This window comes from Tachyglossus aculeatus, chromosome X1 (genome assembly GCF_015852505.1).
Source record: "Tachyglossus aculeatus isolate mTacAcu1 chromosome X1, mTacAcu1.pri, whole genome shotgun sequence".
In the NCBI taxonomy this organism is placed as follows: domain Eukaryota; kingdom Metazoa; phylum Chordata; class Mammalia; order Monotremata; family Tachyglossidae; genus Tachyglossus; species Tachyglossus aculeatus.
This window is the reverse complement of record NC_052101.1, coordinates 108,999,569-109,013,073: the sequence shown is the minus strand read 5'-3', so window position 1 is coordinate 109,013,073 and position 13,505 is coordinate 108,999,569. Positions and strand designations below refer to the sequence as shown.

General features: G+C 47.1%; 1 protein-coding gene across 9 annotated transcripts in view; it reads left to right on the top strand.

The window, feature by feature from the left end:
* The window catches only part of ATP2B2 (ATPase plasma membrane Ca2+ transporting 2), a 587,231-nt gene that overhangs the window by 271,241 nt on the left and 302,485 nt on the right, over nt 1–13,505 (top strand). The window contains exons 1-2 of one of the 9 annotated variants that reach the window (XM_038740345.1): nt 8,411–8,480; nt 9,587–9,669. The exons of 7 other annotated variants lie outside the window; for them this stretch is intronic. The gene's annotated coding sequence lies outside the window, so the exon portion shown is untranslated. Of the gene's footprint in view, nt 1–8,410; nt 8,481–9,586; nt 9,670–13,505 lie in introns of those variants that run through there. One more of the 9 variants, XM_038740348.1, reaches the window with a different exon arrangement.

Here is a 13,505-nt window from a genome sequence, read left to right as displayed (position 1 = left end):
TAAATGAAATGAAAAAACTCCACTTTTCCTTTTATCCCCCGGGTCTCTGCCCTGTGTCTTGTAGAGTCATGCCCCTCAGTGTGCTTGGGGCAAGTAGATGCTTGTGTTCTCTCAGCCTAGGGCTCTGAGGATGACAGGGAGGAGAGAATTGATGGTGTTGAATGAGGGCAAGGATGGCATAGATTTCGTGCCTTGGTGAGTTTCTAATTTGGAGCAAGAAGGTTGGATGACAGGGAAGTGCATTTCTGATCAGCTGTCTGCAAATACCCATGATTTCAGAAGGGACACCACCATTAATACAGGTGCTGAGACATGATACAGTGAGTTAATGTGGGGGCCAGAAGACTCCCTTGACTCCAGAGGCCCAGGGTTCAGCTCCTGAGGCTGAACCCCCTTTCTTGGACAGCAGTCAGAGTGGTGGTAGCCTTTCATGGGATGTGGAGGTGAGCCTCTGAACAATTTCAAAGCCCCTTGGCAGTGACCTATCGTGCCTAGTGCTTGGCAGTTTGGTTCACAGCGAGGAATATAATCACTGTCCATATGTACCATCTCCATGGGGGGGGGGGGGGGAATGCTCACCTCTGAGGGTCAGTTGGTGCTAAGCATCGTTCCTCCAAGGAATAGTACTCCCAACTACTTGGAAGTGTACTTTCCAAATGCTTAGCACAGTGCTCTGTAAATACGATTGAATGAACTGTCCACTAGATTTTAAGGTCCACGAGGGCAGGGATTTTGTCCACCAACTCTATTGTATATATTTCCCCTATCTGTAATTTATTTTTAATGTCTGTATCCCCCATAGACTGGTAAGCTCCTTATAGGCAGGCATCTACTGAATCAATTGCATTTTACTTTCCCAGGTGCTAGTACAGTTCTCTGCACACAGTAAGCTGTCAGTAAATACCCTTGATTGATTTAATATTGCCCTCTCCCAAGTGCTTAGTATAGTGCTCTGCACATGTTAAGCGTTCAATGAATTCCATTGTTTAACTACTGTATCAGCCTCCTTATTGACCTCCTTGCCCTCAGATTCTCCCCTTTCCAGCCCATACTTCATTTGACTGCCCAGATCATTTTCTACAAAAAATTATTCTGCGCACAGCTAATACAACGACTATGGCCCCCTCACTCAGCCCTGATCCAGAAAGGCCAGGTAGAACCAGGACCACTTAGTTCTGAAATGAGAGATAAGAAACAGGTCACTCGACTGTTTGAGTCTAGATGCTCTTTCCCCTTCAGGGAGTAGGGATGGGGAAGCTGGAGGGCAACAAGGCCAACAGAGAGAGAACTGGGGCATGAGCAGGGTCATTTCTGGGCTAACGGGGGATAATTCATCTAAGTGGCTCACTGGCTGGGTTACCTCCAACGGCTACCCATCCATCTCTGCATCAAGCAGAAACTCCTCACCGTCAGATCCAAGGCACTCAATCCTTGTTCCTCTTCCACTACAACCCAGCCTGCACACTTTGCTCTTCTAATTCCAACCTACTCATCATCCCTCATTCTCTCCTCACTTGCTGTCGACCCTTTGCTCACCATCTCCCTTCTTTCCTGGAACGCCCTCCCCCTACATATCCTACAGACCAGCCCTACTAAAATCACATATCCTCTAGGGAGCCTTCCCAGACTAAGCTCTCAACCCCCCCGCATCCTATTTTTCCTGTGAACTCCCTCTCCTGTGCACTTAGTCCCACACCCACACTCTTTCCCCACAGCACTTATGTCCACATCCTTGAGCTTCGTGGCTTTCTTTACCTCTAATTTTTTTTTCCTGCAAGGTCCTTGTGGGCAGGGATTATGTTCATTCATTCATTCATTCAATCGTATTTATTGAGCGCTTACTGTGTGCAGAGCACTGTACTAAGTGCTTGGGAAGTACGTCGGCAACAAATAGAGACGGTCCCTACCCAACAATGGGCTCGCAGTCTAGAAGGGGGACACAGACACCAAAACAAAACATGTAGACAGGTGTCAAAACCGGTAGGATAAATAGAATTATAGCTATATTATGTTTACCGACTATATTGTATTCTCCCTAGTGCTTAGTACAGTGAGAAGTAGTGTGGCTTAATGGAAAGAACATGGGCTTGGGAGTTAGAGGTCGTGGCCCTACTGAGAGCTCACCTCCTCCAGGAGGCCTTCTCAGACTGAGCCCCCTCCTTCCTCTCCCCCTCATCCCCCTCTCCATCCCCCCGTCTTACCTCCTTCCCTTCCCCACAGCACCTGTATATATGTATATATGTTTGTACATATTTATTACTCTATTTATTTTACTTGTACATATCTATTCTATTTATTTGATTTTGTTAATATGTTTGGTTTTGTTCTCTGTCTCTCCCTTCTAGACTGTAAGCCCACTGTTGGGTAGGGACTGTCTCTATATGTTGCCAACTTGTACTTCCCAAGCGCTTAGTACAGTGCTCTGCACACAATAAGCACTCAATAAATACAATTGATTGATTGATTGATTCCCGGCTCTGCCACTTATCAGCTGTTGACTTTGGGCAAGTCACTTAACTTCTCGGTGCCTCAGTTACCTCATCTGGAAAATGGGGATTAAGACTGTGAGCCCCACATGGGACAACCTGATTACCTTGTATGTACCTCAGTGCTTAGAACATTGCTTGGCACATAGTAAGCGCTTAACAAATACCATCATTATTTTTATTACAGTGCTCTGTACACAGTGAGCTCTCAGCAGCGTGGCCTAGTAGAAAGAGCATGGGCCTTGGAGTTAGAGGACCTGGGTTTAATTCTGGCCCTGCCGCTTGTCTGCTCTGTGACCTTGGGCAAGTCACTTCACTTCTCGGTGCCTCGGTTACCTCATCTGTAAAGTGGGGATTAAGACTGTGGGACAGGGATTGTGTCCAACCTGAATAACTTGTATCTAACTCAGCACTTAGAACAGAGCCTGGCACATAGTAAGCGCTTAACAAATGCTATAAAAATATAGATATCAGTGATTGATCAAAGAAAGGAATAGAAGGTGTAGGGGCCTGAGGGCTCCAGCCCAAAGTCACTATGGATGAGCACTCAATGAAGGGGCCTGGCCCAAGGCTTGGGCCTCCCCATGAGAGGTGTGAAATGAGCCTGAAGCTTGGAAGGTGACATGGTGTAGTGGATAGCCACAGGGCTGAGAGATGGGAATTACTCATCCTTCTAGTTGTGCCTTAGACTTGCTGTGTGACTGACTTATGAGCAAATCACTTCACCTCTCTTTGTCACCATTTCCAAATTTTCCATGCGGAATGGAGCCCTCTCCTTGAAACTGGGTATACACTGACGGGCGGGCAAATAGATCATTCATTCATTCATTCAATTGTATTTATTGAGGGCTCACTGTGTGCAGAGCATTGTACTGAGCGCTTGGAAAGTACAGTTCTCCAGGGATTGGAGCAAGACGGAATTCATGCCCTGGCAGTTTGTGGGGATAAGGGGGAAGTTGAAGGTGACCTGAGGGAGTCGGGGCAGGGGGGATGTGTCTGTTGAGGTGGGGGAAGGTGGGAACAAGGTTGAAGTGTGTGTGGGTGTGTGTGTGGGTGTATTATAATAATAATAACGATGGTTTTTGTTAAGTGCTTACTACTAATAATAATGATGGCATTTGTTAAGCGCTTACTATGTGCCGAACACTGCTCTAAGCGCTAGGGTAGATAGGGTAGATCACTGCATGAATCCTTCCAGGGTTCCTTTTCAGGCCCAGAGCAAAAATAATGTACATAAGGAAACCACCAGTGTGCACTTCTGAAAAGGAAACTGTTGACCTCCCTCTGCCCCACCTGGGGTCAAGATCCTCTCTCATCTGTTTCCAATCTTCCCAACTAGCAAGACCTAGGCTGTTGGTGGCTGCTACTGATGGGTGCCCTTCATTCAGAAAATGTGACCCAAAATGTGGGTCACACCAGCATAGGGTGAGATTCAGGTTGCATTATTCTCATTTGCCCATAAGCAGTGTTCTGAAGGACAAGAAGATTTGGTAGTTCTTTTTAGATTCCCTCTGTTGGTTTGATGGGTAGGGAGGTGAAAACTGAACTCTAAGATGCTAAAACGAAGGTGTTTCTTTTCTTCTTTTGCCCCTTGAGCCTTATGACCCTGCTTCTGGGTAATGAGTCAAGTCAGGTCCAATATATGTAATGGGGGATGCTGTGCTGGGCATGGTCTCTTTGGGGTGCCAGCTGTCCAGATTTGAGTCCCAGGTTGTGACAGGCAAACACGTGGCTCCTGCCTTGGGAACTGTTGGCAAATAAGGTCCAGTGGTGCCGAGTCTACAGGAAGTGGATCTCGTCTCATGCTCTCCAGCTATCTTTCCAGCCGTCCCCAGCCAAGTCCGTCCCCCTTTCCTGAGGCTTGGCCTCATCCTGCATTAGTTCCCTTTGGGGATTCGGTACCATCGCCTAAAACCTGAGGAAGGAAGGCAGCCTAGTGGTCATCCCCAATTCCTGGATCTAAGGCCCTCATTGCGAGGCACGATTGCTCAGTCCTTGGTTCCAGAAAGATGGAATGTGGTGGAGCTGGGCCATTTACCCCTTGTTACCCAGGTGACAGCACAATAACACATAGTGTCATGCTATAGGTAGCTGGAGTGGTTCTGCCAGACACCCAGCTCTGGTAGGGGGACCCCATGCTATCTGTCTCTCTCTCCATCTAGACTGTAAACTCACTGTCGGCAGGGAACGTGTCTACCAACTCAGTTGTATTGGACTCTCCCATGCGCTTGGTACATTGCTGTGCATGTAGTAAGTGCTCAGTAAATACCATTGATGAGGATTCATTCAATTGTCTTTATTGAGCGCTTATTGAGTGCAGAGCACTGTACTAAGCGCTTGGGAAGTACAAGTCAGCAACATAAAGAGGCGGTCCCTACCCAACAACGGGCTCACAGTCTAGAAATGATGATGGTGGTGACATACTGGGACTCTGCTCCTTCCTGAACACCTACCAGAGCGCCTGAATTCCAGTCCATTTTGGGAAGGTTCTTCTGTACAGCTTGGGTTTCTGTAGTTCTCCAGAAAATCTTCTGTTTTACCCTGATTTTGTTTCTGATCTATGTAGGTTTTATTGTTCTGGGCTCTACTCTTCCCATTTTTGCTCTTCCCCATCCTTTGGCTTGCCTGTGTGGTGCTGTGGGGGTCTGGCTAGCTGCGGCAAAACCTTTGAGAGAAAGGAAGCAAAATGGGGAAGAGCCTCCTAAATGGAGCAAGCCTTCCCAATCCCTGTTAACTCTGTTGTTTGGATTCTGTTTTGACACTCCAACCCCTGTCAGTTTGGACAATGCCACCCTGAATAATAATAATAATAATAATAATAATAGTGGTATTGAAGTACTTACTATGTGCCAGGCACAGTACTAAATGCTGGGGTAGATACAAGCAAATCGGGTTGGACACAGTCCCTATCCCACATGGGGCTGAGTCTTAATCCCCATTTTACAGATGAGGGAACTGAAGCACAAAGATATGATTTGCCCAAAGTCACATAGCAGACAACTGGTGGAGCTGGGATTAGAATCTAGGTTCTTCTGACTCCCAAGCCCGTGCTCTAACCACTAGACCACGCTTCTTCTCAGTCCCCTTTATAACCTGAAGCTGTGAGGGATTGTCAGTTTGACTGAGCTCCACCCTGTGGTGGAATCCTAGTAGTCATTGTGGTATTCATTAAGCGCTTACTGGGTTCCAAGCACTGGGTTAGACGCTGGGGTGGGTATGCTGTAAGCCTATGGGACACCATCCCTGTTCCACGTGGGCAAACCCAGGTGTATTTGAGCTGACCAGATAGATGCTACTTTCTTGGTCGGGAACAGGACATCAGCAAGCAGCAATTACTCATCCTGGCCAGCCACATCTCTTTGGCTGAGTGGCTGTTTCAGGTGGGGCAGGGGGAAGTCTGTGGAGCCTCCAAGAGAGGACGGGAACACAAGAGTGGTGCCTCCTTGCCCATGTCACGTGCCTGCAGGATGCTATCTGGAACCTGCTGGGTGGAGTTTTCTAGTAATCCCCACCACAGCACCAGGAGGGGAAAGACCAGCACCTTGCTTTGTAACTTGAGCTTTCTCCCTGCCCTTCTCTTGGTTCAGCAGACTGAATTTAGGGATTGTGGGTCTCAGTCATCTGGGTTTTTCTTTATCCTCTCTTTCACCACCCCCATCTCTCAGTCTCTCTTTCTATCTCTCTCCCTCTCTTTTTCCTAAATTGGTTCCATTTTGGTGCAGTGCAGACTTTTGGCTTTAACTAGCCGAATTGATATTCTGAGCAGCGTGTAAGCAAGGATGACAGAGCACCAGCACAGCTACTCCTACAATGTGGGTAGGGGTGCTGGGCTGCAGTTGCTTGCTCTGTCCACCGGTCTGCCAGTCACGGAGCACTGCTGTCCTCAGGTTGCTCCATGAAAACCAGTTTTCTCCACATGCCTCAAGAGAGCAGAGGCATTCCTGTTCTCTCGCTGCCCCAGATTTGCCTGGGCATGGCTGGAGAGCAGTGAGCAAGGGGGCAAGTAGCAAGGGTGAATTCATAATGGGCAGAGAGTAGAGAGCAGTGTCCCCCTCCCACCTCTCGAGATGGGGACCGGGCAAGGGGAAGTGGACTTGGGGGGCCTTGGTAGGCCATGACTGAGAGAATTGGAATTTTCATTTGGTTTCTTCATCCTGCCTGGGGATTTACCTGCAGTGAACTCTGAGGATGTTAGGCTGTGGGATTCTGACTTAAAACATTCTTCTTGAGGGAGAGTGTCTCACACTCACACACACACACACACACACACTGAGGGTGGCAGAAATGGCGACCATTGGTCTGCACACTGACTCTATACAAGCACCTGGCCAGGAACCCAACTTGTCATGTGCATGAGGTACAAGTGGACTCTCCTTCTCAACCCTGAAAACAACACTGGGCCAACAGTCCAGGGAAAATAGCAACAGAACAGATGATTAAATGATGCCTGGAAAGGGACCAAATGGCGGGTTACATTCCAAGACCCCACCCTGAGGAACATTTTAGAATTTGACCAGCTGGGCTCTAGCTTTCTTGGGGATGAGCTAGTGCAGGGCCACTGCATTTCAGCAAGGGTGCCATACCCTAAGGCGGAAGGGAGAAGTTGTTACTCTGAGAAATGAAAACTAGAGAACCTATGCAGAATGGTATGAAGACTTGCCCCTCGCCATTCCCAAGCTTTGTGCGGGCACCCATTTCATTGTGTAATTTCCTCTTTCTTCCCTGGGCAGAAGTGAAATTCTGTCAGTGAATGCTACTGGAAACAATTTGATATGTGGAGTTCCTGCCCCTCCATGACTGAAACTAGCTAGCAGAGTCTGGAGACCCAAGGCCTTACTGTCTTAGGTGGCAGCTTGAGATATTTTATAAAGCCATTGGAAGGTGCTATCTTCCTTGCTCTCCAGAAAATCCTTGGCTCCTCTGAGCCTTTTCTGTCACACTTCTTAGGAGAGAGAGAGAGAGATGGAACTTGAGGATTCTTGTCCTTGAAGGTTTCTACCTGGGAGTTTGCCAGTTTCCATTTTTGTCATTATCCCAAGGGAAGCATTAAAACCACAAACAGCAACATGGTGGTTCAGTCCATTTTCTTCCCCTTCTCTCTTGTTGAAGAAAGATTTTCCTTCATCTACTATATCTGTTGTGCTTTCTCTCCTCCCTTCCCGTCCTCTTCCCTTCCCTCCCTTCCCCTTTCCTTCCCTTCTGTCCCCTCCTCTCCTGTCCCCTCCTCTTCCCTCCCTTCCCCTTCTCTTCCTTCCTCTTCTCTTCCCTCCCCCCTTCCCTCCTCTTCCCTCCCCTCCCCTCCCCTCCTCTTCCCTCCCCTCCTCTTCCCTCCCTTCCTCTTCCCTCCCCTCCCCTCCTCTTCCCTCCCCTCCCCTCCTCTCCCCTCCCCTCCTCTTCCCTCTCCTCCCCTCCTCTTCCCTCTCCTCCCCTCCTCTTCCCTCGCCTCCCCTCCTCTTCCCTCGCCTCCCCTCCTCTTCCCTCTCCTCCCCTCCTCTTCCCTCCCCTCCTCTTCCCTCCCCTCCTCTTCCCTCCCCTTCCCTCCCCTCCTCTTCCCTCCTCTTCCCTCCCTTCCCCTCTTCTTCCCTCTCCCCTGCCCATCTCTTCTCTTCTCTCCCTTCCCCTCACTTCCTTTCCCTCTTCTTCCCTCTCCCCCTTCCCGCCTCCTCTTTCCTCCTTTCCCCTCCTCTTCCCTCCCCTCCCCATTTCCTCCTCTTCCTCCTCCTCCTCTCCTCTCTCCTCCCCTCCCTTTTTCTCCCCTCCCCTCCAATAGCCTTAAGCCGCAGGCGGGAAACCTCCCCTGGGACTGCACTTTGCTAGCAAGATGCTCTCATAGAAATACCAGCTCCCTCCCCCACCTGCTTCATCAGGATGGTACAGTCTGCAGAGGGACTCCAGTAATGTAGCTCAGTCTCTCAACCCCTTACAGATGCCGTACAGTGATTATTCCGCTGGGTAATTGAAATCATTTTGGATTTGTGATGATATCTTAGCCAAGTAAGTAGCGACATCCACAGCATGAAAATACAAATAAGAGCTTTCCCCGTTTCTGCTCCGAGCTTGTTTATTGGCAATCCGTATCTTTTGGAATCTGAAGCTGATGAGGAAAATGGTGTGGGGGGCTTGGACTGCTGCAAGCATTAGGTTTTAGTTTGTGTCCTGCAAATCTCAGGAAAGGTAATGTACTTTTACAGGATGTTATGCAAGGACAAGTAGACACTGCATGGCAGAGGGTAACATTCTTGCCAAAATAAACACGATTGGGGTAAGTTTGAGAGAACACAGGGATTTGAATACTGTAAGTTTGGGTTAAAAAGTCACAGCGGGCATGTTTTCACTTAACCCAATTATTTCCTATCGAGGAAACCTTGAGAGAATGAGATCTGCTTTGTATCATCTTGGGGAATTAGCTGGCTCTTCATACTGTGGGTTATACAGCGAGCACAGAAGACAAGACTGTAAACCATTGAGAGGGATGAGCTTTTTGCGGGCTAACTTTAGCAGTGTTGACCAAAATGTGTTCAGTGCTGAATGTCTGCTTGCTGAGAAATGCATGCATGTGCCATTTCGGGGGGAAAAAATGCTGGTCTAGAATGAGCTCCTCTGGAACCGTTCGTGCTGGGGCGGTTCATTGTGGACTTAATCAACCAAAATCTGACTGAAAATGGGATTCCTTTATTTTTGAAAGCAGTTACCTCTCCCCTCGGAGGTAGAGGATTTCTGGGTCATTTTGATGAGTCTGGCTGACAGCTCACAAGTCGGGTGTTGATCTCCCGTCTCTCCTCAAATCAACACTATTGACTCCAAATCCTAGTAAATAGGAGTCTTTAGAAACCCAGTTACATTAAATCCAGCAGGAGAAAAAGGGGCGGCAGGTACATCGCGGTCCACTGAAACCCTTAGTTTCATAAATAGATTCTTGGATCCTTTGCCTATTACGTAAAGAGGGGTGCTAGCCACTTTGCAGTTTTAGGATCAGTGGCTGTTCTGTTTGATATGTGTACTCAGCAGCATTCGGTCCATTCTCAGACCTCTGATTTACTAACTTCTCCATGATCTGAGCGTGGTGATTTGGGCATTTCACATCATTACCTTTGACTCAGGAGATGATTACTTTGGATGATCTTGGGACCAGCGAGCAGCCGGAAAGAAACAGGTGCCTGGACAGGTCTTTGCCTTCTGGAAGGTAAGTGATGAAACGGGTAAGGAGGAAGTGTTTTCCTAAGGCTATTTAGTTCCCTCTGGCAAACACCTCTTGTTTGTCTGGGGGATTCCAGTTTTGTTACCTTGGGGCTGCATTGCTTTATCAGTCACTTTGACTTGGTTGAGTTTAGATTTGGGGCATTATCAGGAGAAGTGTCTAATTAGGTCGAGAGAGACTCCTTGTGCTTGTAGAATTTGAGGGGTTCTCTGGAGGCACACAAGCTTGACTAGCTTTTAGCTTGGAAGTGATTTTGTTTAGTGAAGGGAGAATTTGGAGACCAGGTTTGGTGTATGGAACTTCCTCCTTTTCTGGGGAGCATTTAATGCCTCTGCAGATGATGAGCTGCTGTGGATATACCTGGAGGGAGAGCGAGTGTCGGGACTTCAGCCTTTCGTTTTTGACACACAAAAATTGAACCACACAGACACACTCATTGTCTTTTAATATCCCCTCTCACTTGGTCTTTCTCTCTCTGTCACGTAGACATGCACGTACTATTTTCTTTCAATATCCCTCTTTCTCTATCACATGCACACACACTCTTTCAGTATCCTCTCTCACACACATGCTCACTTTCTCAATATCTGACACACACTTTCTCAATATTTCTCCCTCATTTATGTGTGCGCACACACAGACACACACCCAGCCATACTCATACACACTTCGGGCTTTCCAGTTTCTTACATCATGTCAGGGACTTCTAACCTACAAAAGAAAGGTTGCAGCATGAACCTTGTAGTTTCCCTCCAGGAGAGGATGTAGGAGATAATTTGCACAGCAATGCAGCAGTGGGGTTCGCACCTGCATACTTGGGGAGGATTGAGGGTAATGTTTTTTTTGGCCTGGCACAAAGAATTTTGCATTGATTTTTAATCTTTGGGAAAAAGTACTCTTTCTCTCTATTCTTCTGAGAAGAAGACCGGTATCCTAACTTTGTCTGAATCATGAGTGTTTCAGAAACAATCCCTGTATTTCTCCTTAGAACTGTGCCTAGCAAAGAAAATATTCAGAATAAGGATCCTTGACCTCTCCTGGAATTTGACCATTCCCCCAAATTCGTAAAGAAAATTCCACTGGGGCTGGGACTGTTACTTGATCTTTCAATGGGCTGGATTTCAGTGCTGACGATTTAGTTGGCTGTATTCCATTGATAATCAGAATATCATTATCGACCTCACCCAAAGCACAGGTAAAAAGCTGAGAAAATCTTTTCCCCTCAAGTCTCTTCAAAGCCTGATCATCCCCAAGGATGCTGAGGAATCTCTCTGTCTCCGTCTCTGTATCAGAAGCCATTCCAATTTAAGGTGGGATTTAAGTAACCAGCAGACAGCACTCTGCACATCACCGATCCACGGAGAGCCTGCTTTGACCCATCAAGGGATTTAGACGAAGTTCTGTTCCATTCAGTTTGAGGAAGGGCGAGCTCTAATGGAAGGATAGGGGGACCCCTCCTTATAGTGATCTTGACCTGTGAGGGCAGATCATCTCTTGACATTGCTTGTTCTTCTGAACACGTTAGTGGGACTGTTTAAACAACAGAAGTTATTTGTTTCTGATGAGGCAAGTGAATCGGCAGTCTCAATTCCAGGATTAAATGGGGGAAAGGCTGATATTTGATCATTTTTTCTTGGTGAGAAAAATAATCTGCCTAAAACTTGAAAGCAGAGAATAGCCTGATGAGAGGGAGAAACTTCTCCTGGACCATGTTTTGTTTAACTCAGACTTTTTTTTAACAGAATTTATAAGCACTTATTATGTGCCAGGCATTATACTAAACGCTAGGGTAGATACAAGCTAATCAGATTGGATACAGTCCATGTCCCACATGAGACTCACAATCTTAATCCCCATTTTACAGATGCTGAAACTGGGGCACAGAGAAGTGACTTGCCCAAGGTCACACATCAGCCAAGTGGCACAGCTGGGATTTTGTGTGTGTGTGTGTGTGTGTGTTTGTAGTTCTTCATATGTGAAGAGGATGCCACTGATGATGAAATTCACCTCTGAATGCATGTGTGAATGCAAAGGCCAATACAGGACCTATGGTACAGGCCACATTGGGCTCACAGGCTGTCATTAGGTGTGGGTTTATGTTTAATGATAGCACTTGAAACTGTTTTCTCTCTTGCTTCCTCATCTCTCATTTTTAAGAAGGTTTTGCCCCAAAACAGTCACTTCCTTCTTGATAGCAATATGCAAGGCCGGTCGATTCTCAGCAATTGAGGATCAGCATGGCTTAGTGGAAGGAGCACGGACCTGGGAGTCAGAGGATCTGTGTTCTAATCCTGTCTCCATCACTTGACTGCTGTGGGACCTTGGGCAAGTCACTTAACTATTTTGTGTCTCAGTTTCCTCATTTGTAAAATGGGAATTAAATCTTACTCCCACCTCCTTAGATTGTGAGCCCCAATGTGGGACAAAGACTGTGTCCAACCTTAATATCTTGTAATTACTCCAGTGCTTTAAACAGTGTTTGACACATAGCAAGCACTTAATAAATATCATTGAAACAAACTAACAAAAAATATGACTCCCCATTTTCCGGTGGGGATGCAGCATTGTCTGAAGCTTTGTTTCCCCATGTCCTTAAAATGAGCCCTTTGAGCTTCAAGGGGCCCCTCTTCTGTGGGGATTAAGGAACGGGTCAGAAACCTGCTTGGATCGGAGGTATTTCTTTCCAGCAAGGCTGGCTGCAGATCAGGTCATGGAAATCCCCGATAGCTTGGTAAAGTCAGCCCTAGCCCCCTCAGCCCACATGAGCTCCGTACGGTATTAGCCAAGTGACTCTGGGCAGATGCCAGCCAGCTCCTGAGAAACTGCAGAGGTGCTTTCGGCTGATGGTGAGTGATGAGGATGAGTGCGGGAGAGGGGCAGCTAGCTCAGAGATTGGAGCAGACGGTGGTGCTACCTCACCTTCCCTCTCCCTCCCACTTCCCCCCTCTCCATGACCCCCCTCCCCCCACCTCATCCCCTGCTGCCACAATAAAGGTACGGGGTGGTGGAGGATTTCGGGAGGCAGATACCCCAGTGAACTTTGTGCACTTAGATGCTGTGGCTATTGGTACAGTCCGTTGCTGAACCAGTCAGTTTCTATCCAGAAAAAGTGAATCATTGGCATCCCCCAAACAAAAGGCAAGCTGGTACAGAAAGCGCACATGTAGATTACTGCCAGCTCCCTTCCTGGGGAATTTGACTGGCAATAGACAGTTGTGTGGGCGTATGGAAAAATGTCTGCGTGCTCTCATTCTGTTTGAAGTTTTGTAATCTGTCTACCGGTTGCTCCCTTCATGTCCTGTTTAATGCTGGTTGCCAATAGCTATTGAAGCTCAGATTGATTAAAATATACTTACAGAGTGGCAAATGGCACTACATTGAGAGCAACTTTTGACAGAATCAACCTTGCTATTGTGTGCCATTTGCCTTTCAAAGTGGAAGAAATATACTCAATACCCGTATTTTCAAAAAATAGCATGTAAACTGAAAGGCATCTTGGTAAAGCATATATCAAACCCAGACTATGCAGTAATGACCAATTTTTGCCTGCTAAACAAGAAAGGAAATAAAGAAAAAAAACCTTCCCAAAGAGAGTGGAAATACTCATCAAGTTTGCAGTTATTTTTTCCTGACAGATTTATTAAGCACAGTCAGTGAAAATAGGAGCGGCTATTAGGGCTTTTAATGATACTTTTTAAATGATCATTTTTCACAATGGGGTTTTAATAGTTCCACTTAATGACCTCTGCCTCTGAGCTCGAGACTTTCTGAAAAAGCCAAGTGGGAAGTGGCAACCCAGCGTTGCCAGCTGAAAGGTGGCA